Genomic DNA, 27869 nt, shown 5'->3' with positions numbered 1-27869 from the left:
ATTAATTATATACAATGCATTTGACTAGAGTTCCTGCATTTTTATACATAACATTATTCCTGTATCTTTGTATATCAAGCTCTGCAAGCAAACTCTATGGTAATTGAAAATATTGGTCTGCTTTGTACCCAGGACTTCAACCTGACTGTCAGCTTCAAAATTCATTTGGCCTGACATTCAACCAGGAAGCAGATTCCTGTCCTCAGCTTCCAAACCCTGCAACAAACACTGTGCACCCTGATAACGTCAACCAGAGCTGAAAGATCAATCCTGGCTCTGCCCAGCCATGAATCTCTATCTGAGCTATCTGAAGTATCTGTTACAAAGCCACGGCCCTCCCAAACAACAAAGATTCTGAACATCTTCTAAGGTTTATAGAGGGTTCATAAGCCCCTCTGAGGCTAGGCAGAAGGGGGGTAGGAGAGGGGGGAAGAGAACAGCCTCCCCCAAATTTGGTCTCACCACAGTTAAGATGGCTGCCCTCTGCTGACTGTTCCATGGAGAACACTGTAACCTCTTATAAATTACTCTTGGAAACAAAATTGTTTTTATAAAAAGTAAACTCATTTCTCTGATATATGAGGCTTCACAATCCCAGCGCCTCCACCATCACCAATGTCACAGCATCAGCAGCAACTAGAGGCACCCAGCTGCCAGCAGCATGCACAGCCAGGGGTATGGCAACTCTCCCACCAGGGACAGGCTAAGAGCTTGTGTGCTCCCTGACCCACATCTGGCCGGGTCACTACGTTTTTCATTCGGCATTCTTTTGTTTACTGGACCATTTCAGTGATGAGCCAAACTAACACTGAGAACTTTTGTGAATTGTGAATAACAGTATTAACTCAGTCTGGAGGGGAAAAAAAAAATCCAAAATTTGCATACTTTAATTAAGGAATAACAGTGATGACTTGTTAGTTCAGCACTGAAAGGGGGATAATTGCATATTTGTCTATACTCACAAAGCAAAACGCTCCCCAAACAAGGTCGTTTCTTGTTTGTGCCTCTGTATGAACCCAGCTAACCCTCCCCCAGCTCCACAGACCTCTCCTCCCCCTCTGCCCCTTGCACCCCATTGGCAGACACACACACACACACACTGCATACTGGCAGGACACCACCTCAGACTGCTTCCAAGCAAGAGCTACAACTGGTGCACAACCTATAATGGTACAAGGGAAAGAAACACCAACTTCATCCCAACTGACAACTGCAGTAGTGATTCAACACTGAAGTGGCATGCAAAGCAATTCTCTTACCATATCTACTGTTTTCAGCACATAATCATAACCAGCTTCTCACTGAAGTGCATAAACTTATTTTATCACTTGCTTCTCTTTAACATATATCTCCTGCCTCTGACTACATTCACAGTAATGATAAATGGTTTTCCATTATCTCTGCAGCCTTGGCTACTCGAGGACAATAACATATGATGAGAGATAAAGCAGGCTAAGTCAACTTTATATTTGAATACAAGCCCCATCTAAATATAGGTGCTTATTCCTTTGAGTTGTTTACTGTGTATGGCATTTTAAGAAACAGAGCACGGGTAAGAATTCACAAGTCAATTTATATTCATAATTAGTATTGTTGTTGCTTTTCTTCTGGCATGAAAAATAGCACCAATGATATTATCTGCAAAGTCAACATTACCAGAAATTGCAGCTTCACATCCTCTGGAAGGTCAGCTAAATAAAAGTGATGAGACTACAGGAATCTTTTCCTGCATTTTCTTTCACTTTTCTTCTCCAAGAAAGCATTTATATGGTAGACACAATAAAGTAGGACTGTTTATAGCAATTTCTACACTTAATATTAAGCTCAGACACAGCTCTGGGATTTAGAAACATTAACGTCATACAGCTGCCTGACTGAAAAAGTTTAAAATCCATTCACTGCAATAATCCCAACATCCCCACATCCTCTGCTTTGAACGCTACCCAAGTGAAGGTCTGCACATTATTAGTTACTAACTTCTAAGTACGCACATGTCATTTCTAAAACTAATAACTTCTGCAAACAAAGCCACATTAGACAGCTACAATATTTGCAAGATTATATCTCTTGATATCATTAATTCAGCATTAACTGCCATGAACGATGTATTGCCAAGTATTTTAAATGAACTTTGAGCAACAGAAATGCCATTTATTAGCAATCTTACAACAAGCAAAAAACAGCCGTCAACTAATGTGTCTCTGTCTGCCCAACCACCCTCCCCACCACGCAATGCTTAAATCAGAACAGCCTCTGTCAGAACCGAGCCTGCTAATGTCCGAGAACATTACTGCAAGGGAAAATCCTCTGCGACAGTATCTCACCACTGAGGAATGTCTCTGGCTCCCTGCACAGAGACCGAACAAGTCCTCTATTTTTCAGATCCTTTCAGAACAAACCACGACCTACCTGTGCAGCAGGGAGTAAATGCACACTCTGCCTTCAGCTGTTCCCGGATTACATCACTTGGGCACTCAGGTAAAATGAGAAGCTCCTGCTAGTCTGTACAGCTCCTTCGCCAGAAATATTGCATGAGTCAGCTTTTATCTATCAAAACCCTAAACACAAAGGCTGGGCAGAAACCTGATTCACAACTTTTTCACTGCCTTTTTCCCAGTGCACCAAGACTCTTCAGCATCGCTGAGAGACTTAAATGAAACATTACATCATTCAGCTCAGGGACAGGACAATGGGCATCGCTGTGGGTAACTTTAACATGCACACTTCACTGAGCAACACCCAGTAACTTCCATTTTTCCAGGCACAAAGCTGTAAAAATAGCAAAGAGAGCCTATGCTTCCATGGCATTCCTTATGCTTTGACCCTTTGATTTGCTGACAACATTGATAAGCATACAAAGCAAATAAATAACCTGCTGGTATTGTGAAATTTCTGTATTTATGTTAGAAACTCCCATGTAGCTGCAATGCTAATTAAAAAGGACCGTTCTGGATCTTATTCTGCCTTTACATAAACAGGAACAGGCTTCTGCAGTGTGTTTGCAAAACTTCAGTGCTTTTTAAAGCGGAAGAGGAAAGACTTCCAGCAGAAAATGAGAAAGCAGAGCCACCAAGTGCTCTGTGCTAAATCACAGAGAAGCATGGGAAAATAGAAAAGAGTTTTGAAGGGAAGAGTGAGAGGACAAACTGAAGGAAAAAAATGAAGAAATAGAGAAAAGGAAAAAAAGCAGAAGTAGAAAGAGGAAAATAACTGTTTGTAAAGAGAAGAAAGAAACAGGAATATGAGCAAAAGAGATGAAATACACAGAAGGAAGGTTTAACACAACACCTTGCTTGCTGAGTTCCTGACTGCAGGACTCCCTGCAAACCCAGAGCAGCTTTGTTTTAGCACAGGTTGTCTCTTAGTCTGAGGTCCAAATCACTGCCCAGACCAATGGGCTGGACAACAAGAATCAAATTGCTGACACAGAGAATAACTATTTCTGGGCACCTTAAAAGAGGGCTGGTTGTAGTTGCTATGTACATAACAGTGGGGACAGTCTCAACTCAGATCACTCATAGCTTTCTTTACTCCTCTTAGAGAAGTGCAGATGGTGAAAAAATAATGGCCTTTTTGGTCTAGAGACTTTTCTGGTCTATGGTGGGGGTGATGGCACTTTCTGGCTTGGAACTGGGAAGCAAAACAAATCAAACCAGATCCCAGCTGCTGGCTCACTTTCCAGGTGTGCTCTCACAGTGGTGTGCTCAAACCAAGCCCAGAAAGAGATACCCTAATCTTATAAATAGTGTGTAAAATTCACTCCTTGTCCCCCTCTATGTGACATGGTCTCAGCTTCATTAGGAGTTTTCCTAAAGAGCATACTCCTTGATCAGCACCTTCCAGCAGGAAGCTGGGTGAAGAGAAAGGAAGTGAAGGTGGCCTTGAGGCCATTTACAGAGCCAGGAAATGCTTTGATCTGAGCTACAAGGCTGCCAGGGTGAAAGTCCCATTTACCCAAGCTTAAAGATCAGCAGTTTACAGCCCATTGCAACACTGCCACTTGAGGTATTTGAGACAGGCTCTCTCAATCAAGTATTTTCTAGTATATGCATGTTTACATTAAAAAATGTGCATGCATACATACGCCCAGTTCTTGCAAAGCCTACATAAAACTTCATTCAGGGCAACCATGAATCTGTTCTGGACACACTCAAAAGGCATAGGAAGTCCAAGACTGGTTCCAGCATTCTCAGTTAATGTTCACATAGGCTGCAGTGCCTGTGTTCTCTGCGAGATATTCTGAATGTGGTGAATTTACTGTATATTTGCTGTGCATCAGTGTTCATACAGAAATAGTCAACAGCTGAGAACTTACATCCATAGACGTACTTCCTTCACACCTGGAATATTCGTTAACCATAGAGCTCTGTTGGAGATTTTTACATAACCCTTGGGCAAACCTGTAGGGCATCAACCAAAGGTAGTGCATGGTTTTGCTCCTGTCAGCTACCGTCTTATTACACACAAGCAACACCAGTAACAGAGCAAAAATGCATTGTCATTTAACAATGACAAATCACACAAATTCAGAAAGTTTGAATTTAGCCCAGCAATGGACTGACTAAGAGGCAGCCAGAGACAGAGAGCTTTTCACATGTGCTTCATTCAGTTAGGTGCAAGCAGAATCTGCAGTGATGCAGCATTTGCTGGAGCCACTGGTACAAACTTGTAGTGACCTTCCATAAGCTTTAATGCAGATAACAGGGAAGAGGGAGAGGTGCAGAGAACCTTACTCTATTCTGCTTTGCCCCTTCATTTCTGCACATCTACATTTGGCCTCTGCTCCCCTTTATATTCTTTCATATCAGACAGCAGAAGTTCACTCCACACATGATGATTTCCCTAGGAAATTCCCCCCTCTATCACTCAAAATATATTTTGAACTGAGATTTGTCAGTGTAAGAAACTGGAAACTCAGTTTGTTTTTAACCCTCTACTGTGCATCCTCAATGAAAGATAACATAGCCATGCCAGAAAAATAATGATTTCACCCCGCTTCTCCTTGTTATCCAACATTTCGTATCTCCTGGATTTGGTTTTTGTTTATCTGCATTACATAACAGGTATTTGTTCCTTCCTCTGTCCTTTCTCCCTGTCTCCTCCTTCCTCCCTTTGTATGCATAGAGCTATAGACATTATTACTGCATCAAATTGAAAAAGGTGACCTGTTTGTGTTTTGGAGCAAAGCCTTGATTTTTCTAAGCTTTAATAGTAATTGGAGTTTAGGGGAATTAGGAATGATGTTATCATATAATTGCTAATTAGTTAAGGATTTACTAAAGAAATAAGTTATTCTCTGCCAAAACTGAGGAGAAAAAAAAAAAAAAAAAAAGCAAAAACAAAAACCACCACAAAATAAATAAATAAATAAATTAAAAAATACCATAATGCAACCACAGGGTACATTCAGGCTTAAGGACACACTGACATCTTCACTGAAAGTGCAATGTAATGTATTAATAACTCACTGCATTGCAGTAGCTATTTAATCTGTACACAGTGCTGCAGAGAGATCTAACAAAAGGAACAGTCCATCACATGCTCCTGAAGTACTGCAATGTAAATAGAGCATATGGATTTAACGATCCATTTATAGGCCATCTAAAAGGATTGTTTTCCATCTCTTTGGGAACTTTGGAGCTTTGCTTCTCTCCTCTTTAGGAAAAAAAAGAAAAACAAAAGAAAAAAAAAAAGAAAGACTACCCAGTTACATAAATATATCAGTAAAATGGATTTTAAATGAAAACTCCATATAGATTTGTATATCTGAGTGCCTATGTGGGAATAAACACACAGTTCTTATCTCCACCGTGAATGATAAGGCAATCAAAACTTTCTTCTCTGCCCATACTGGTGTTTATGAAAGATTAAACAAAAATTGTTCAGTGTGCTGGTGTTTGAATTTTTAAGATTTTTGGTAGTCAAAATTCCACGGCATGAGCTGAATTAAAGTCCATATAGACTCTTCTTTCTGCTCAACACCATACATTATCATGCCTTGCTGCTGGCACACTGCTAATCTCTTTCCAACCTACACTACTACATCACCATAATGACACTCGTACACCAGGTCTGGTTTCTTCTTCCTCTTGGATTAGCCTACTCTGCTCAGCAAAAGCCCTGTTGTGCCAGCATGCTGCTGCTAATGGAAGTTTCCAACCTTAGCCAACTGAGCAGAAGCTGTTGCTGAATTTCACCTTTCAGAGCCTTCTGCAGCACAAGCAGACTGGAGTCATTGGCTGTTTACTCCCTGTACAGTTCAGTGTGCTGGTTGCTCTATCACATACATTGCAATGTTTTTAAGAAGAATTCTAAATGTGTTCTAGCTAGCAATGTAAAGTTCATTTTGCCTACCATACAGAGGGATACACAATTGCAGCAAAAGGGATTATAGCATCTAGGAAACATTCTTACTAGTCACAGCCAAACACTTAATTGTTTGCCCACAAAACAATCTACATACAAGTCATCTCTTCCAGTTTAACTCACAGAATGTCTAGCAGGAAAAACAAATAAAAATGTAAAAACCAGTTTTCTGGAAAAGACAGTTTCCTTAATTCCAAGTAAAAATGTATTTCAGAAACCTTAAATTCTTGAACTTTTCCTTTAAATCTAACTGAAGGATTTATTCCATTTATTTTTGAATCAGAGACACTTACTGGAACCTCCTCTGCACCTCAGGAAGTTTAGCAACTGGAATTTTGAAACAGAACTGAAATAATAACACCAAAGTCATAGCAACAGATGTTTGCATTTATAGAAAAAGAAAACCTTTCCCTTGGGTTTCTTCTCTTCAGCAAAATTAACAGCCACAGAAATTACCATCCATGTTTATTTCTTGGGGAGACAAATCCTTGAATTCTACCCAGGATGGAACTAAGACATGGCAATGGACAGAGTCCATCACCAGGCTGGCTCTGCCTTTTCAAGCAGTCATTTTCTTTTGCCCACTCTGCTAAAGACATGGTAGGTTTTATAACAGTAAGCTAATGGCTCTTTCAATACCCCAATCGAATAGGAATGTATTCAATGACAGAAAAAGTACCTAGGACTTAAAAAATGACTGCAATAGATTTTTGCAGCATATAGTAATGCCTATTTTGAAACCTCACAGATCATTGAATGAAATAACTAAATAAGAAGAACACAAGCAGGTGTTCAAGATCAAAGTACTGGTGTGTGACAGTTCCTCTCCATTGCTTCTATAGCTGAGAAAGGTATTTCACATAAATAAGATCCTGAAGACTAGGACTGCCAAATGACAACAACTAACTCATCATAGCAGTAATTCATGATCTCTCATTGCTGCCATATACAAGAGACCTGCAACGGTGCAGTCACACGCAATATTCTATTTTTATCTTCTACTGATGTTCCTTTTACATCTTGACAGGTTGTTTACCTTGTTTTGTTCTTCCCCTACCATACTGTCATTAAACTTTAAGGTATCTCTGTGAAAGACACTTCAACACAGCTGTGTTTTTTATGAGGAAGTGGCTTACCAATGCTTTCAATGCTGCTTTAAGGCAGTATTGCCGTATGTGCTGCAATTTAGCTTTTTCATGAAAAGAAGCTATCGAGAACACTGAAGGAATACTTTCCTTACAACTTCTATATCCAAAAAGCAAAGAAAGAACTGAGATGATAGCAGATCACTGCAGTGTCAGCGTGCAGAGTAGCACAGACACTGCACTCACATACAGACAGTGTTAATCCTGCAACACTCACCAGCACATCAGTAGCTAAGATGAGTAGTGCCAAGAGTCATTTCAGAAGCTACAGGGCAAGAAACAAAAAAATTAGAGACTTGGATTTGCCTGCTGTGAGTATTTGGTGCAAAATTCACAGTGACCTACTCATTGAGTTATAAGATTTTCTCTGTGCTTTCCTCCTAATATAACAACAATATGCTTAATTTAAACAGAAACACAGTCAGACTTTAATTAAAATTAACATATATTGAGAGTCAACAAGAATTCTTCGCTAACAGCTACAGATAAATTAGCCCATGGACTTCTAAATTGAATTCTCTAACATACACATTCAGAGATATTTCAGTTGATCTTTACATGCATGTAACACCCTACAAGGTAAGCTAATGAAAAAGGTATTTTTACATATCTTTTTCATATACATATCTTGCAGCAAGGTAAGAAAAAATGAAATATTCATGAAAAGACATCACATAACTGTCACCACTCTCCTGCTTTCCTCGCTTCCACAGCAACAGTCAGTACTACATCACCTCTCTCTTGCAGCCTCAAACACTTCCACAATGGCTAGCTTTTAGATCACAGGTAACTCTAACCAGCATCCAAATCCATCCATATGGGCCAAACCACCATCAGTACTCAGTGCACAATTCATACGTGTCTTCTCAGCACTCAAATCACAGACAGAGAATGAAGAAACAAACCCTCTTCTTGAACTCAAATCAGAGTTGTTCTTCTCAGGTTTCTCCTTCACACTCTATCTTTCTTCCATAGGGCCATTCATTCCCACCATTGATCTTGTTGCTTGTTTTCCACAAGAAACAAGTAGCAAATCCCTCTTTATTTTAATATTAGAGTTAGGCTCTACATCAAAATCTCAAAACCAAGAGTGCATATCTGCTTGCAACGGGGCCAGCAAGGCTAATACCATGACCTGAAATCACTGAAGGCAGGGGGCAGAGGATGTGTTTCCTCTGCATTGGACTGTAGGCTTTTCTGACAAACCATGCCAGAAAACAATTTCTTTTGTTGCTCTTGTTTTTATGGAGAGCATTAAAGGCTTCTCAGCTCCATATCCCTTACACTTGGGAATGTACCAGATAATTCAGTGCCCAGCCTACAGTTTAGGAACCATTCTCACCCCAATCCCTGTTTATTTTCTAAAAAAAACCTCACACAATAAAACATTTGCTTTCCTCATGTGAGCACGATAAAAAGGTTAGGCTGTAAATCCCACATGAACTACCTCCTGTAAGGCCCAGCAGCACAGGGCTGGTGAAGCAGCTGGGGCAGAGGAGATGCTGAGCTCTAGGGTCTTCCAGTCAAGCTGGGGAGGTGACTGGCTGCTGAACAAAGCTGTGCATTCAACTATTGAGAAGTGGGGCATGCTGAAAGGCTGAGAGGCCACTGCATGGCTATTATTCTGCTACATTCAGCCTGTTACCACAGCTATTAGCTGGCATGCTCACTTTTCAAATCCCCATCTCTTTGGAAACCCCGACTACCATTATTTTATAACAAAGAAGTACAGGTTAAAAGAAGTGTAGCCAGGCATTCTCCTTTCACATTATATGCATTCCTTACATAGGCAGGATTTTAGTAAGAAATATTTCACTTATACAGGTATTCATAAATTATGTAGTAATTAAAACGTTTTATTAACAAAGATTTTGGCAAAAGAATTGTAAAGTTTGTTTAATTTTGATCAACAGCAGAACATAAACAGACGAACCATAACTCTTCACTAATACCTTTTGCGCAGGGAGACAGTGATAGAAAAAGTAGGAAAAGTTATAAATTAAAAGACAGGAGATATGAGATAGATGTTAGGGGGATATCCTTCACTCAGAGGGTGCTGCGGACATCCTATGCCCAGAGAGGCATTCAAGGCCAGGTTGGATGGGGCCCTAGGCAGCCTGAAGTGAAAAAGGATAGCGGTTCTCCTCCATTCCATTTTTCCTATTTTACAGTTTCTATAAACAGCCAAAGATGATATCAGCTATACTTACTTCTGCAATCAAAAGCATTTATCTCACATCCTATAAGCAATAGGAACGGTGATATTCTTCTCCAAGACAAGTAGCGTGAGGAGAGTAAACCAGGCCCCTTTAGCAACTGATCAGCATCACTTTACAGAGCACCAAAAGATATTAAAATATCCACTCCATTGATTTTTTCAATGAATACAATCTTTTTAATTTAAACCAAAAGAACTGAAACATTTTTAACTTTTAAACTATGCACACGCCCTGCCAGTTATAAATTTATTGCAAAATATTTTGAAGGTTATAAAAACAATCTGGGAGAAACATTCCCCTCCAATGAAATCACAGCGGAATTCTTTGAAAACAATGTCAAAGGTTTCTAGTGCTGAAGGCCTGAGTTTCATGATGTAATGAGAAGAGTCAAATCCACTGTGGCCACATTGCTGCCTTTTGTAGGGCAACTGATACAACTGACTGCGGCTCAAAAAAAAAACCAGCAAAAAACAACATGAAAAACCAGAAGAGGTCCATGGCTAAACCATAACGTTCATACGTATGCTGACAAATGGGAGGGAAGGTGTCAACTGGTCTCCACTGGTAAGAGATCTCAATCGCAGAATTTGAGAGACACTGAGTCACAGCTGCAAGAAAAGCATCTCTCAACAAGCATAACACAATTTCACTGGAAATACCAAGAAGGGACTTCAACTTCAATATTCTCTTTTGCCTTTCAAGGTACAACAACATAAACCCACTTTTAGGACTTAATGAAAGACATTGACACAAACCCTGTTTCTAAAAGTGTGGCATTCTGTTTACCAGGAGGGTGTACAAATTCTTTCTCTGTATTAGGAAAACACTCAGGAGAAACTCCTTATGTTTGGGACAATCTATGGTTAATATTTTCGCATCTTCTAATAACTGTCTTAGAAGAATACTGCGCAGGGAAGAATATGTGAGGATGAAATCATCTGAAAGTCCTATCCACTTTGTTCTCTTAGCCTGTCATCGTTGTCAATTTACAGGATTTTGGGTTGTGGTTTTCTTTTTTATTGATTTTCTTACTCACATGATAGCATGACATATCTAGGGAGAGAAGCAAGGCAAATATAATTGGGGTTTGCCAGAGTTCTTACCATGATTTTGTTATCAGCTTCTCTACACTCTGAAAAGGATATTTCAAATTTCAAGTCTCACCATGTCAGCACTTTGTCTCTCACACCTAGAGATGGCAAGAAGCATATTTAAGATAAAGGACTCAATAATCAATATTAGCAAAGAGGAAAACAATTATGGAGTATGCACTGAGTGTGTTAGGCTGGGGCCCGCCATCTTCCCCTAGTATTGACATTCCTTTCTTTTTTATGTTTACTTTCCTCTTCTCAAATTAACGTAGTTGGTTTAGGAATGTACCACTGATACTGGCAGTTCTGCTTTGAGACTAATATTACTCTATATATAGCGATGTAGTTAGGAATCTTTTATACTCCCACTTGTCCCCTCCATTGATCCCACATTACATACTGGGAGTGGAAAGTGATAGTTTACAATGTTAGTTTAAATAAAAGTAATTCACTAGGCAACTCCACATCCTCATCTGAAGTATATTCATTTTTAGAAAATATAAATCTTCAGAGTTGCCAGAGTGGAATGAAACAGACATGCATGCTGCACACTGGGGCTTTCAGATTTCCAAAGTGCTCAGCCATGAACTTTTCCCATATGAATTTTAAGGAAACATTTCTTGTATTTAATCAGAAACTGGAAATACCACCCCACTAATATTAAATAAGTCATGCTTCCCATTACTAGCTAGATATCAGTAGCTTGGGAGAGTAATTATTTACTCACTAAACTGTTCTTTGTCTCTGGGATTTAATGTATCAATCATGTGGTGCTTGACCATCAAAAAGTTTGCTTGATATCCTGTTACTGTTTATATGTAAAGGTTTAAAATTAAATAAGTGATTCCTGAAAAAGAAATTCTATTCTAACTCAACATAAAAACTGAATGGATTTTGCACATATCCTCTGCACATTTATTTCTTGAAGTCTTAATGTGAATTATTTATTCTTTTTGTCATCAGAACACATAAGCTGATGCAAGAGTATAAAGCCTTACTTCAGCAAAGGCTCTATCTTATGAATTTGGTTAGATGAAAAATAATTTTAAAAAAATGAAAAACAACTCACACTGAACAAAAAAGTTATTGTTTCTGCTTTTCCAGACTATCTGATATCACAACTTGGTTACATGCATTTCTGAATGGAAAACTGATACTTATTGCATCAAATTATTTAATATAGTTTTAAGAAATAGGAGTATAGCAACAAAGTGAAGGCAGAGGCTATTCGTAACAAAATCTTAGCATTGCAGTTAGCCTGGTAACTTCGACTGTGCTCTTGTGTAGGCTTCTACAATTCACCATATTTCATTCAGGGCCATTATTTTCAGAACTGTCCTATATGCCTACAGTTTCCAAATTTCATGCCCCTTTTCAATGCAAAGCACTCAGAACTTTAAGCAAGGGGAAGCTGGTGGAGCATGGTAGCATTAAAGAACAGCAAGATTTTTAGCTGGTGAACACAACTGCAACACGCTGACTACAGTAGACTACAAAACAACAAATTGAATGGTTACTCCGCAAAGAATGTACTATGTACCTTAACTTCCATCTGCCATAACTTTTCATATCTGTTTTCAGGAGCACCACTATCCATAAGCCTCATGAGACAGAAGCCTAAAGAGGCTATGATCCACTTTGATACCACAAAAGAAAGATCCACTGTATGAAGTTGTTCTCTCCCCTTCCACTGTTACTACAAGACTTTCTATTTACATAACAAATGAATTCAGATACAAGGCAGTGTTCAACCTTCTGCCTCATTAAATCCATCACAGCAGCACAGAAGTAATGCTGCAGTTTCTGCTTGCCCTCTAGATTGAGCACAAGAGTGGCTCTCCTTCAGCACAGCCAGCTGGTCACCTGCAAACCCACAGTCAGGAATGGGATTATGTCAATTCGGACACATTTGACCCAGCAGATAGACCTTATCTGCTCCTAAACTTAGTTAGCTTATATGATGTGCAGTCAGAGTTACATTTTATGGCACTGCAACACACTCATTTTTTTATGATAGGAGAAAAAATTCAACTTCACACATGTATTTACCTGATCAGCAAGAAATACTGTTAATGCATTCTGCTGCCAAATGGTACATGTTTGTTTTGCAATAGATGGGAGAAGGACAAAAACCTCTATCTGTTGTCTCACCATGCTGTTACAATCCTCCATTTTACTGGAAAGATACTGAAATGCTCTAGTCATTTTGCTATAACATTATGCTTCTCAATTGCAATAGAAACAGGACTGGTGTGAAGTTGCTGAAGCCTGAAGACTTGGTAAATACAATACCCTGATATGAAAGACAGATACATTTCTTGTTTCTTCACCAACTATATGCACCAGTGATTTAGGACTCTTGAGCTCAGGGTTGAGGACAGCACAGTATCATAAAACAGCATGTAGAACCTTTAAACTGATTACTCTAAGAATATTTTAAAATTCTGAATGTGTTTGTTAAGATAGTAAGGGAATTTTAATATATTTACATGAAAATCTGTTGTCTTTACTCCTCAGACTTGCCTGACTTATAGCCATGAACAGAAGAAAAGTCTTAACTTAGCTGAGTCTTTATTGTAAGGTTACAGAAAGGTTGAACCTGATAGTAAAGAATGAGTAGTTAAAATAATTTCAAGTTAATTTTTATGGTCATATACCTAGTATAAATGAATAAAGCTTTTTAAAAAATCACTTTTAATTTAACAAATAAAAATTCAGTAAACAGACACATGAAGGAAAGACTTTCTTTGAGGGTTTTCATGTGTATGTAAAGATCTTTTCCATACACATGCCAACCGTTGCATTAGGCTCAGTTTACACACTGATAGTAACAAAGGATGTTTCCTTCTGCAGTGGTTATTTTGCACTTCAATTCCCCAGCAAAAACAGTCAGAGTTGTAAAAACAAATGTGTCAAAAGGTTAAGAAATGAACAAATAGATTTTCTCCAGCTGCATGAAAGTAGCTGACAATCTCAACTCTCCAAATCACAGGAGTGAACCAAATATCTAGCGCTGATTTAAAATGGAAATAACAGAAGGGGTGAAATTAATCTAACAACGAGTAAGCACCTGCATGAAGGAATACTATCAAGCTGAAAAAAATAGATGATAGCATACAATCTACGAATACAAAGCAAAATCCTTTATATTTAATACCCAATATAAATAAGCATTATCAAAATACTAGCGTATATTAGAAATAAATCATGTAATAAAATAAAGGTTGCTCAGCAAGGTCCACAGATATTTTTAAGCTTGGTATTTGTTACACAGGTTGTATCAGATTTGAAACGCTCCTAAATATTTCATACTTTGCTATTAACATTTTCCTTTTGTGAATGATGTGAAATAATATATATTTGTTTCCCCTACTTCTAACTTTTGAACGCAAACAAGATTAACAAGGCAAGTTACTTTTCAGGCCAGTGTGGAAAAAAGAGATTTTCTAAGACTGTTCTTTTGAATTTCCTTCCCCCCCATCCTCCAGGTGGTGGTATCAAAAGTTAGCAAGAACTTAGTGTAGTGGAAAGCACCACAAATAAAAAATAGATGAATCTGAAAAGCTATCCAAGATTATAATAACTGGACATGTACTATCTAGACCATTCTCAAACCTCTAGACGTGGTTGAGAAATACACAAGGTATCTTGCCCTTGCTAGCAAACATGATCTAAGTATAAATACAGTGAAAAAGAAATCATTCAGAGGTAGCATACTTCCGCAAATATTTACATGTCATTCGGGAGATTAATCCATGAAGGCAATGATCACAATGCATTTCCCATCTGCTGCCTTTTCCTTTTCCCCTATATTTTTAAGGCACAGAAATTCTATCTCTTTTAAAGATGAAAATTATTTTCCAAAGTAGTCTTTCTGTATTTTCTTGCTCTTTTACATAGGCCACAATAAAATATTTACCTGTTTCATATGCCAGTCAAAATCTTTGCAAGAGAGGTCAATGCTAGTATGAGGATATCACAGAGAGTAAGGAAAAACATATTCAGGTACTTAATATTCAAACCAGTTCAAACTCAGTATACTGCTTCATAGATACTTTAAATCCACATTAAACCCTGTTTTAATCCAGGTTTTTCTCCTTGAACACATACATCCAGCCCCTCCTCCCACAACAGCACCCGTGGGCTGGTGGGCACATAGTTCAGTGTTAACTTGCAGTGGGTTTTTTCTCAAGTTGTAACTGCATGAACACCCTCACCTTGCCTGGAAGACACCCAGGAGCTACCAAGAGAAAAGTCTGCTCTATCACCTCAGCAAAGTGTTCAGAAATGCCTAGGAAAATAAAGATACCACACTCTGGAGCTACATGAGCCATAAGGCATAGTTCTTCCCAGGACAGCATGCCTTGAGTTTGTGGGTTTGATTCTTATACAGCTATGCAATTACTACAATGACCAAAACAGTCCCTCAGCAGTCCCTCAGGCCATGAAGTAAAGTAATTTGTTGCATCACTGAGAAGTTATAAGATACCTGAACAAGCTACAGTAGCCAAAGCAACTGATAAATCAGCTGTGCTGCACCCAGTGATCAATTCCAGAAAAATCCTCCTCAGAATTTTTGGCATAAAATAATGAGATAATGCTATGTTTGTTTTCTTTGCTACTTAATTCTTGGAAATCACAATTACCTTAGAGATTAGATGACATACCATGGTAAGCTTCTGATTTCACATTATTGAGCAGTCACTAAGTGCTTTCTGTACTTTGCAACATTCACATGGATGGGCCATGACAAAAATTACAAACAAACAAACAAGCAAACAAACAAAAAAGTTACATGTACCTATATATAAAAGCATATAAAAATTAAAAAGCACATATATATATATATACACATTTGTTTGTTTTATATATATATAAAACAAACAAATGAACAAAAAAACTACTGGTAATTTCTAATGAAACGTATCCTGCTTTTAGAGCCTAGAGCAACAGTGTTAAAAACTTCTAGGATAAGCAAACAAAACTAAGAAAGATGAAATAGGTAGCAGAAGAGAAAATGCTTACTTTAAGACTTGTCTTATAGTACACCTAGATTCATTTTCACCCAAGGCGCAAGTATACAAACACCACAATTCAGACTTTGCCCAACAAACATTTATCTGTCTTCCAGAAGGTAATTAGCTGCTGCTGTTTTCAAACATTTTAGAAATACTTTCTGCAGAGTAACTCCCACCAGGATTACTTGCACACTTGTGAAGCAGCGAAACTGGTTACTCTCTGGGAGACGTTCAGCATACGATTAGCACAAGATAGCGAAGAGTCACCCTCTCATTCTAATTTTAAATCTATAGTTTTGATATCACACAGCTGGACATCAGCCATCTCTTCAGGCCTCCAAGAGAAGTCAGGTTTAAAAAAAGAAGAAAAGCCTCTTTCAGGAAAGTTTTTCTTCAATGTCTGCTTCTCTGCAGCATCCCCCCGCAGTGTTGAGTGCTCTTTCCATGGCTAGTTTTGTGCTCCAGCTCTAGAAGGCTGTAAACATTCCAGGTGATATCTCTCAGTTATTTAAATGTGGAAATTCTCCAGAATTGCCTTCCATAAGCTGTCTGGGAAATGTTGTTTGGAACATTATTTGTACTATGGCTAGGACTTAAACTCCCCTACAGACTACACAGCAGACTGATGGAAAAGATTTTCCTAAAATAGTAGCATCCCTTCTCCCCACACACCGCACTGCTAAACTACACTATAATAATCTTGTCAAGTGAAATGGGACCAAAATTAAATAAATAAATAAATATATATATATATATATATATATATACATAATTTTTTGTTTGCAAAGGAATAGCTATATGGGTTGGATAATAAATAAACTACATTAATTTAAGAATAATAAAAAAAAAATCTTCCTTCTTCAATGCATGAGCATACTGATGCGTTCAGCACCTCCTTTCTTCTCTCTTCTGGAGACATAGTTAAGTTACTGAAGTTACCAAGTAGGACCAAAGCCACAGAAATGACACATCTTGAGTTAAAACAGAGTAAGACATAGCACCCTAACTTCTTTTCCCAAGGTATGTATGACTAGTTTATCTTCTCTTTCTTCAACAAAGCAATGGAGGTGCAGTTTTCTGGTTTAATTATTATGTCAAAAAGAACTATTTTTTCAGAACCAAAGCTGAAAGTTTAGAAGACTTTAGAAGGAGTAGAAATGAGAGGAGAGGAAAAGAAAATATAACTGTTGCACAGCTTGATCAGCAAAAAAGTCTTAGAAAAAAGACATTGTCTGTTTTGAACAAAAGCATTTTTATGAACAGCAGTCATATTTAAATAAGAGCCTCAATCTGGAACAAAGTTAAATGTTATTAAAATTAGGTATTAATAAAGGGAGGAAATCAAAGGGGACTCTTAAGTCAAGGAGAACAGAAATCCTGGAGGTGGATAAAACTCACTGCTAGGAAAGCAAACTCCTGTTTGTAGCAACATAGCAGTTGCACATAGAGATAGCGCTTGTTATTAAGCTAATACAAACTGTATAGATCACGTATAATGAAACAATGACATCTGCTGCATGCATGGTCATAATCAAAACTGACTTTTGTGCTAGGTAGAATTAAAGCTATAGCATACATATGAATTTAGGTCCTAGGAGCATACATCAGGCATTCAATGGCCACAGCACATCAACCAGTACAATTACCACATCTTTTAATACACCTCACACTGGCCGCTGTCACCAGTCATGTTTGCCATGTCTTATATTCTTGGTAGTACAACATGTACCTGAGTAAAATATTCATAGGGTCAAAACATCACACAAAGTTGCCCTAGCATTAAAAGATAAATTGTAGCTGCAGTGGAGGACAGTATGCATGCTAAACTATGCTGAATTACAACTACAAGTTGTTGCTCTATAAATAATTCTCAAACAGTAGTCATATTCCATGCATGCTGAGCAGTATATTCAAAAGAAAACTCCTGGAAAATATAGTGAACTAATGTCTGCAGTCATGAACACCACCAGCTAAAGAAATTATGTATCCCTGTTCTCAGGAATTATGACCAAAATTTGCAACAAAGAAGTTGCAAACAGCAAAGAACCAACTAATGCAGGTTTTCCATTAACCCTTTTCTTTCTATTTGAGGGATGCGTGAATTAAAGACAAACTAAAATTTAGTCCATAGAAATAGTATTGAAGTATGACGTGAGGCAGGATCCCCACAAAGATAACGGTGATTACTCCTTCAGATATTCCTTACAAGCTCAACTTTAAATTGAAAAAAAAAAAAACCAAACCTGTGCAGTGCTGAAGCTTAATTAGCACTGGCAGGTCTGGAATGCTTGGAACATTTTCACAATTTAAAATATCAAAGAACTGATTGAAGGTTTTAAGGTTGGATATGGGGAAAAGGAGTTGGGATGGTTAAGGGGAAGGAGCACAGGAGGCACTTGTGTTCTCTCTGCCAGCATAGCTCTCCCTGACTTCTCAGTCCTACAGTCAATTTTGATCACAAAAAAAAGAAACTAATTTAGTGATAACATTCTTAACTGCTGTACAGACATACAGAAAACCAATTTAATTATCTCCCACCTCTGTTCCTCAGGTTGAACATCTTCCCAATCCCTGCCTCACCAATACAGACAGGGTTTGTAGCCTCATCTCCTTCCTGGCTGATCAGGAGCTCATTTGCTCCTTTTGTTAGTGTAACTTACAATAAAGTACTTGGAGATTTTGTATCACATTTGTTCAAAAAGAAGTTGTGCAAGGTGTGTCAGGGCCCTTTCTAATACGCTTGAAGAATTTGGAGGAGAGAGAATTTCAGTTGCATGCATCAGAAAGCAAACCACCTCTGTTAGGTAAGCCTGACCCAGTTCTGAGTTGCGTCTATTTTTAACAGCCTTTGATTTGGCCACTGTGTTCAAGTATTGATATCTGCCCCAATTCAGCAAACGGCAATAACACTTTTATCTTTATCACAGGCACTTAGCTTTGTTCCTGTGAGCAAAGAGTAAAGGTCAGAGCAATCTCACTCTTCTTCTCAAGCAGAGTTCCTCACTTCAATTTTAAACATATCCTATATGCATTCACTTAATAGTCATATGTCCATTTATGCAGCAGAAATATAAATATATTCAGATTAAAAGTTCTTCCACCATAGTTACATGGCACAGACACTTGCTTAGACTAATTATATCACAGCTCTGTTGCAGTCTGTATTATCCTACAAAGCACACAATTCTTTGAACATCACTCCGCTTACAAAAGCGAAAGGTCTACTACATCTCCAGCATCTTTGCTTGACTATATTCCACGTTTAGTGCTAAGTTGATGACAAACTATTAGGACGGTCTTGATCCAGAAAATAAACATAATATCGCAGAAAGAAAGGTTTAAAAGTTTGGTTTTATTTTTCTTGCTGTCTTAAATAAAAAAAATGAAATACTAAGTTAGATACTGCATTTTTTGTTTACTTGTTAAATTTATTTTAACACACATCTAGCAGAGATATTAAAACTTCTTTATGCTGTATATGGACCACGTGCAGAGTCATCAGTATTACACTACATCAGGCTAATGCACAGAGAAGCTTACTGATTTTGGTAAGAAACAGGCAGATAAGTAGTTCTAAGCATTTACAAAAATTTCAATTTCTTCATGTTAATCATGTATCTATCACTGTTTGCACTGTACAAGCTAAAGAAATGGAAACAAAAACTGCAGTAGATACACCCTTATAACCAACATCTTTGTAATTTTAGGTTATGAACTCATTCGTACTACTGACAACATTATAAAATAAAACATATTCCCCAACTTCCTCATAGCTTTTCTCAGCCAAAAGCAATTAAGAGTACTGTACCTTTGGGGAGAGATGAGGAAGGGAGGGAATGCCTGATGAGGTTATGACCTTTTTTCCTGATAAAAAACAAAGATCTCAGACTCCATTCCACAAGAGACTTAATACTGAAAATTATAACATCTCTCCCTGGAGTTGATTCATTCTTTTCATTTCAAGTCTTACAGTATTAAATTCAGAACTGTGCATTGGTAGTGTGAAAAAAAAGAAGTTGACTGTTGAAGTTTTCCCTTTGACCTGAACAAGTCCATCCTGAGTTACATGCCTCTGTGCAGGCACATTCTCTATTGCCCTTACATGTTAAACTCACTGCAAAAATAACATTCATGAGCACTTGCTTTCATCAGATTTAAAGTCACATTTGACTTCCACTTCTCTGCCAGCTGTAGCCAAGGCAATAGCTGCCTGGAAACATCTAAGGTAAGTTGATACCTAATTCTTACGCAAATACATGTTATTGCTTAAAATGAGCTGAACTGAAAGATTGGATCTGATCATCTCTTTTTCTGCACACAATGTGAAAGAAGACTTTCTTGACAATCTGGCTCTTCTCAAGATCTACTGTCCGTCAGCGAAGCTGATGATGCTGATAATTATGATAGTTGTTCTTTTGTCTACTTGCACACTAGTATTACCTTGCACATCAGCGCTGAATGTCCCTGAACAACCTCTATTGGATAACCACTTGTAAAAACAACCTTGATACACATTATGAGGGTTTACTCTGGGACAGTGGTTTTCCCAGTTTCCTCACATTACACTGGGAATGACTGAATTTCCAGCTATGGCAGTAGGAGTGTGAGAAAAGCATGTGATAAAAAAGCTATGGGGAAATTCTTCCTTTGTTATTTGTGGGTGAAAAAAAAAATGACTTCTGTATGTTTGGGTCACTACACACAACACTGTGACCAAACACGATACCATGACCACTGAATCCACAGAACCCTCCATGGAGACCTCTGGCATAGTCTTGCCTGGTTCTTCACTCTCTCCATCACATTACCACACACCTCACATGTTCAGTTCTTCTCCTGACTTTCATCTCTTTAATCTGATGACCAGGCTAAAGACTCAACTTTATTGCAAGAAGTCAGACCTCAACAGCAGACAGAGTTGTAAAGGGGTACTTCAGTTACACTGATCCAACACACACAAGCTTTAACACAATATGAAGAAAAGAAAGCAGCAACTTTTGACATATTCCTTTTCTCTTCCTATGACATGATACTCTCAAATTAACCAGTTGTCAGTGCAATCATATACTATTATTAAACCAGAAACCTGAGAAACAGAACCTAACGGTTTCACAGATTTTCTTTTTCAGACATTCTATCAGGATTCTCTAGGTTTACCTTTATTCCTGTAACAAGAAAGAACATTTTACAATGGGGCTAAGAATTTACCAAAACCAAAATAAAATGATACCTTTTTCTGCCAAGAGAATAAAGTTGAGTTAGTTTCACCATTGTAAAAAGGAAATAAGCTACTGTTTTGTTCAGGCTGAAATGGAGAATACACAGTGATCTCAGCTTGCTTTAGAGGAAAAAAAATCTACCTGCCCACTAGGATTTCACACTGAGATTGCTATCACAGCCATTGTGGTTTAACAATTCCCTTCTTTCTAGCACTGAAAACATAGCCTTAGATATTTGATTAACAAATTCAGTGCTTCCATGCGTAAACAGAAGATTCTTTTCTTAAATGGTATAACAAAGGGTAACAAAGCACAACACAGGAATAAGCATGACACTAGCACTTTCTGAAGTTAATCACAAGCATCCAATCAGCCATTGGTGAGGAGAAACCTGCATTAACATATATAGTTAACTTGATTACCTGCAGCCTCACTCTTTGCCTGACAGTCCGTTCACTTTTCATTAATAGGGAAGAGTTTGCAAGAAGGCATTTCAAGGGAAATTCCAAAGCTCAACATAAATAAAGGATTTGTTAGTGGATACTGCTTTCAAGATAAGAAATTGCACCAGCAGTCAAGGTATCTGAACTAATTAAGCCCTCCTGGCCGCAGAATGTTTACTTTGGGGAAAAAAAAAATTTTAAAAAAAAAAAAATTGGCTTCAAATGCTTTCAATGCAATTGCTGTATAGAATAGCCAACAAAAGTACTACCTGTTTGCACAAAGCAAGATGGAAACACAATGACAAGAAACCTTGTCTGGATCTGAAACTCAAATGTGTTTGACTTCAGTGTTGAGTTTCCCAGTTATGAATGAGCGATAAAATCAATGGTAGCCAGACAGAACACGCTCAAGTGAGCAAAAAAAAGAAAAAAACTTTTAAAGAGGACTATGTCAACCACTGAACAAATACTGTTAAAAAAGAAAAACGTCACTGAGAATGCACCTTGAAATAAAAGTTGGTGTTTGCTCTGCTTTAGAAAGCAGAGACACTTAGAGAGTAGGGATCATAACCATAGATTTTATTAAAATACTGTACGACAGATTAACTGAGCTGAGTACAGCATTTTAGCCAGAAGAAAACAATTGTACTAAATAATCAGTAAATACAATCCTAGGACTTTGAACGAAGAAGTCATTCCTCAAAACCCATAGATCTGTATTATGTTCCATAAGCAAATCCAGTTCTTTATGTTACTTCCCAGCCTCTGCAATAAGAACAGGGTCCCCTGTCTTTCCCTCTCTATAGATGCATTTTCAGAGGTTTATTGTTGTTTTTTTAACCTCCTTGACATATTTGCACACTGACTATTTGCAGACTGGGATGCTTCAATCTGTTGATGAAATGACAACTACCTTTCTTCTGCTAATGATACTGAATCTTCAGTGTTATGCTCTATTCAGAACTTACTTTTCTCCACCTGCAAATAAACACCCCATCAAACAGTACTAACAGTAGGTATTAAAGAGCTTCACAACAGCACAGAGACAGTAGTCTGTACAGATTTAAACTGACAGCTACTTCTATTTGCCCCAGGATGAGATCTCAAAGTGGGGAATAGAGAAGGAAGTTGGCAGAGTAAAACATTAAGTACTGAACAAGGAAAAAGAAATAAAGAAGAGGAAACTCTTCCAAGACAACAGGTTGAAGGTCCTGCTTATGAGCTTCCTTTAATGCAGTTGAGTTTCTATGAGGTAAGTCAGGGACTTGTTTAAGTATCACAGGCAAGGAAGTATACACATACAGATTTCAAAGGCTGGCCCTCAAGCCAATGAAAACACTTTCCCTCTGCAGGCCGCGCACATCGCTCTGTATAGAGCTGTCATTTATGTCTTTATGTAACACAGCATTAGAATATCATGTTGCCCCAGCTGGAAAAGGAACGGCCTCTCAGCTATTTCAGAGGTAAAGTATTTTTATCGCTTGGTTCTATGAACTCCTTTTCATTAGCACACAGTTAGCTAAACAAAGGAGGAAAAGGAGTTAAAGTCACTTGTTCAGGTGCAGAAAGCAGAACATGTTACTAAGTTCTATATTAATCTTAAATTCAGCCTCTGTGTGGAAATGCTGGACAAATCCACAGCACTAAGCATGATTTACCCTGCAGGATGTTTATAACTGACATGGACAATCAGCTGAAAAGCTTCATAGCAAGTTGGCTTGGGGATGGCTAAACAGACTGGATTAAAAATAATAATAATATAGCTGTTCCCTTCTGGTTTTGCTCCTGAAATATCATAGGAAAGCAAGCAGAGGTAGGTGAAAACAGAACCTCAGTTCCCTCTTATCTGCTTACTTGAGTCATGTAATCATATCTCTTTCATAAGAAACCAAACAAGCCCCTAGTCTTCAGCATGTCTGCCTCTAAGCAATCCTTAAATTGTTTAAGCCTAAGTACTTGACATAAACATCTCAAAGTACCTTAAAATACCTTGAATGGGCTTCAGAAAACCACTCCGTGTTATCAGTCATGATCATGTCATAGTGTTAGTACAAGGACACAGCACAGAAATATTAAGTAATATAATACATAAAAACAGTGGTATTTATGTGCATAAAACAATACGTAAGCCCCATGAGTGACAATCAGCTCAGATGCCTTCTTACACATGCAAAATCCAGTTGTGCTGTTGGAGCCTGTAACTGGATAAAGGAAGATGAAAATACAGAGTGCAATAATGAAATTACTATAAATGATTTTCAGCAGGGCCCCAATATCAAGCAAATATACACAACAAAACAAAGCACCTCTAAAGTCAGAGTCTTCCATGCAGACTTAGAAACTGGAAACAGAACAGGATTTACATAAGCATACACAGATGGCTGTTTTCAACTGGCTGACAGACTGCTTAACCATTCAATGGCTAATTAAGAGAAAAGCTAAGTCCCTAATGACTAATACAGAGATTGGGCCTTGGATAAGGAGTGACAGAGTCCTGCTGTACAGCTGAGAGTGACCCAAGATGGACAACAGATAGATTCTTTGTATGTGTGCACCTCAAGAGAAAGTTCCTACAGTTTTTGCTGTTGTTCTCAGAGCTTGTAGTTCACCACTTGGCTTCAGTCACTCATATTCCAAGGTACTATATTAGTCCTTCAAAAATGACACATTTTAAGTAGAAAATTAAAAGTGATTTCTTCAGAATCTTTAACTAAAATCAGTGCATCAATTCTAATTGTAGTAATAAACACAGTGGTAAACAAAGTTGGCAAATCAGGCAGCATGTCAAATACTACAACATCTGTAGCACCAGGCTATTCAGCAGTATTCTGACCTCAGCATCCAATAATGATTAAAAAAAATGATCTTGGTATTTTACATTACAACTTGGTCTGCAACTTAAAGTCTCAAAAGATAGTGTCAGACCTTTGCAGAAAAACAAGACAGATGCAGGGGTGCTGCCACAATACGCTGCCTCCAAGAGGAGGCTCAGAGGAGACCTTATAGCTCTCTATAACTTCCTGAAGGGAGGTTGTAGTGAGCTGGGGGTTGGCCTCTTCTCTCGTGTAATCAGTGATAGAACTAGAGGGAATGGTTTTAAGCTGCATCAGGGGAGATTCAGGCTGGATATTAGGAAGTATTACTTTTCGGAAAGAGTAGTCAGACATTGGAATGCACTGCCCAGGGAGGTGGTGGAGTCACCGACCATGGGAGTGTTCAAGAAACGCTTGGATGTGGTGCTGAGGAATATGATTTAGTCTGGAAGTATTGGTAATGGTTGGACTAGATGATCTTCTAGGTCTTTTCCAACCTTGATAATTCTGTGATTCTGTGATATCCAATAAATGTAGCTTGACTAATTTATCATTTTTTTAATGGAAGAGGACAGGTGAAAAGAAGTAAAAGATTTAAATATAACAAATACTTAGAATAGAATTATGGAACATTTTGGGTTGGAAGGGACCCTGAAGATTCTCCAGTCTCAGTCTCCTCCCATGGACAGGGCTGCCCCCCACCAGCTCAGGCTGTCCAGGGCTCCATCCAACCTGGCCTTGAACACCTCCAGGGATGGGGCCACACACAGTTTCTCTGGGCAACCTGTGCCACTGCCTTCCCACACTCTGAGTACAGAATCTCTTCCTAACGTGTAACCTAAATCTCCATTCCTTTAGTGTAAATCCAATCCCCCTTATCCTATCACTGCCCACATAAAAAGCTTGCCTTGCTCCTGCTTATAAGCTCCACTCAAATACTGGAAGGCCACAATGAGGTCTTCCCTAGATCCTTTTTTTCTTGAAGCTAAAGAGACCCTAGCTTCTTCAACCTTTCTTCATAGGAGAGGTGTTCTAGACCTCCAATTATCTTCATGGCCCTCAAGCAAGAATCATCTATTATTGAAACTTTCAGCAATTTAACTCCTAATTAGGACTCAGTGAACAAGCAAATGCACAAGCTATTATTTTAATATATGATTCAATCACTGTCATATGTACAACATGTGTTATGCTAAAACACTTAAGTAATTTGAAGAAGCAAATAATACTGCATGTAAATACACATGTAAAAGCTACACAGCTACACAATATTTCAGAAGTGGGAGGTTTTCTGTGTGGGCTTTTGTGTGTGTTTTGGTTTGGTTTGGGTTTCTTTGAGTTTTCTTATTTGACTTCTAGGAATTAATTCACTAATGTCTTACTAGCCTAACTTTCAAAATTTCACTAGAACAATCCACTTCAGATTTGAATGACCTTCATAACATTCACATGCAAATTAATAGTAATTATTACTATTATCATTATTACTATTCTAAGCTAGATCACACACAAGAGCTGAGCACGTATTTTCTATTTGCTTAACAAGAAGGCCACAAATATTTTTTCTTCTGAATAGAATCATAGAATTACCTAGGTTGGAAAAGACCTTGAAGATCATCAAGTCCAACTGCAGCCTAACCATACCAATTTATTCCTAACCGAATACCACCTAACCATTCCAATTTAAATACCTGAGATTTTTTTCGAGATTTATTTGGTATTTAGATTTCAGTGAGATGTATTTAAAAATCAAATAAACAAACAAACAAAAAATCTCCCTTGTATTGTTAATGAGATATTCAGTAAAACATATACAAACAAAGTAGGATATCTATTTAAAGCAGCATATCCACCTCCCAGTCTACTGAAGCTGTACCTCTCATCTCTGAGGCATTTCTTTTGTGAGGTGCCACAGAAAGGAAACCAGAAGAATTGAATCCCATTCTCCTAATGCTCAGCTGATCTGTTTATCCAGGTTTTAAAGTACTTAGCCAAAATATTGAGAAAAGACTCAAGGCAGGATAGACTTGCAACTACAACTGTGATTTAAGTACAGAAGTGATCTTAAGTCATCAGATTCAGCACTATTTATCCTAATTACAGAATCATTTCCTATCTGGACCTCTGTTTCAGACTGTAATTTTGCTACAATACCCATGATCACAGATGACCATATCAATAACATCCAAAGGTCAAGGTAACAAAATGAGCTCAAAGTAGCTTTTGTATGTCTTGCTTTCCCTTAACCCCTTCAAAGATCCTGAGAGACAGCTATTTTAATGTAAGATACTGTTCGTAAAGTACAGATTGAAAAAGAAAAAGAGTGAAAGAGTAAGGAAAAAAAAAAAGAGTCCACAGAAACAAAGACAAATAACAATTAAACAAATGCAGATTTAATTTTCTTATGCAAAAAAAAAAAAGCCTCTTTTATTTACTAGTTTTGCATGAATTTATTCTGCAACCTGAACTCCATTCACAGCTTTCAAAATCACTTTGTACTTGCTAAGAGCTTTAAACAAGGGACTGTCCTGCCCCCTTCCCTTTTCCTACCTAAGCAAAAAAAAAAAAAAAAAAGAGAAGAAAGAAAGAATGTGCATTAATTACAAGGTACTGACTGACCTGGATTAGCCATTCTTCCATGTCAGTAGAAAGGAATTCCTAACATCTGCATTAACCGGGAGGGTACAATAGGCTATTCCAAGTGGATTTCTTGTGAAAATAAATAAATAAAGGCAACTTTTGTTTTATTTGGGTGTATAACAGCATTCAGTCTATTGATGAGACAGTAGCCATTCAACTTACACAGTTCAGAAGAGCCCCCCTGAGAGCAACAACCATCTCTTTGGTCAAAGTTTGCTGTTGGAAGCTTAACATAAGACACATTTTAAAGAAATGACTGAATTCACAATATAATTAATTTCTCTTTATCATGCTTGATTCTCCAGAGCAAGATTTTACTTTAAAAACTATTTCTAAAAGGAAGTATGGTACAGTGAAAAACAAACAAACTAACCAACTAACAAACAACTTTTGCAATGTAGGCCTTTAGGTTGCAAAGATTCACTAATTATTCAGCAGTTAAAATCTTAGCCTTATACTTAGAAATAAAAAGTTTCAAAAGTATTCATATAATCCCCTTCATGTATAGAATGTATCATATGTAATGATTTTACAGACCTTTATAAACTTGAACTTGGTAAGGATGTCTGCTGTGCAGGAGCACTATGCATTGAAGTCAGATTAAGCACTTTGAATCCAAGACTTGAAAGATACTGTTCGGTTGGGGAATGAGTGGACAATCTTTTGAATATGACTTATATGATACTATAGGCAGTTGAGTACAAATGTCATGTGTTCTTCAAAACTTTCCTGTTACAAAGTGTTTCAGGTGAAATACACAGTAACTGGACTTGACACTTAAGTGGAAAAGCTACTTCAAGAACTATACTGTAACAAAAATTAAATCCAGTATATACATTGAAATATCAATTAGTTGTGCTTCTTTACACATTGTAAAAGCAATCTCAGGCTAAAATTACTGAATTAGGATTTTCA

The 27869-nt window shown here is 37.8% G+C and overlaps 1 protein-coding gene across 5 annotated transcripts in view; it reads right to left on the bottom strand.

Moving 5' to 3' along the window:
• PLEKHG1 (pleckstrin homology and RhoGEF domain containing G1) overlaps window positions 1–27869 on the bottom strand; it is a 124223-nt gene that overhangs the window by 51275 nt on the left and 45079 nt on the right. The window contains exon 1 of one of the 5 annotated variants that reach the window (XM_032443925.2): window positions 10834–10914. The exons of 3 other annotated variants lie outside the window; for them this stretch is intronic. The gene's annotated coding sequence lies outside the window, so the exon portion shown is untranslated. Of the gene's footprint in view, window positions 1–2409; window positions 2624–10833; window positions 10915–27869 lie in introns of those variants that run through there. One more of the 5 variants, XM_015858102.3, reaches the window with a different exon arrangement.

Source organism: Coturnix japonica, chromosome 3 (genome assembly GCF_054131305.1).
Source record: "Coturnix japonica strain WE chromosome 3, WE-NBRP24, whole genome shotgun sequence".
Classification (NCBI taxonomy): domain Eukaryota; kingdom Metazoa; phylum Chordata; class Aves; order Galliformes; family Phasianidae; genus Coturnix; species Coturnix japonica.
The sequence above is the reverse complement of the archived record's forward strand: the minus strand, read 5'-3'. Positions and strand labels throughout refer to the sequence as shown.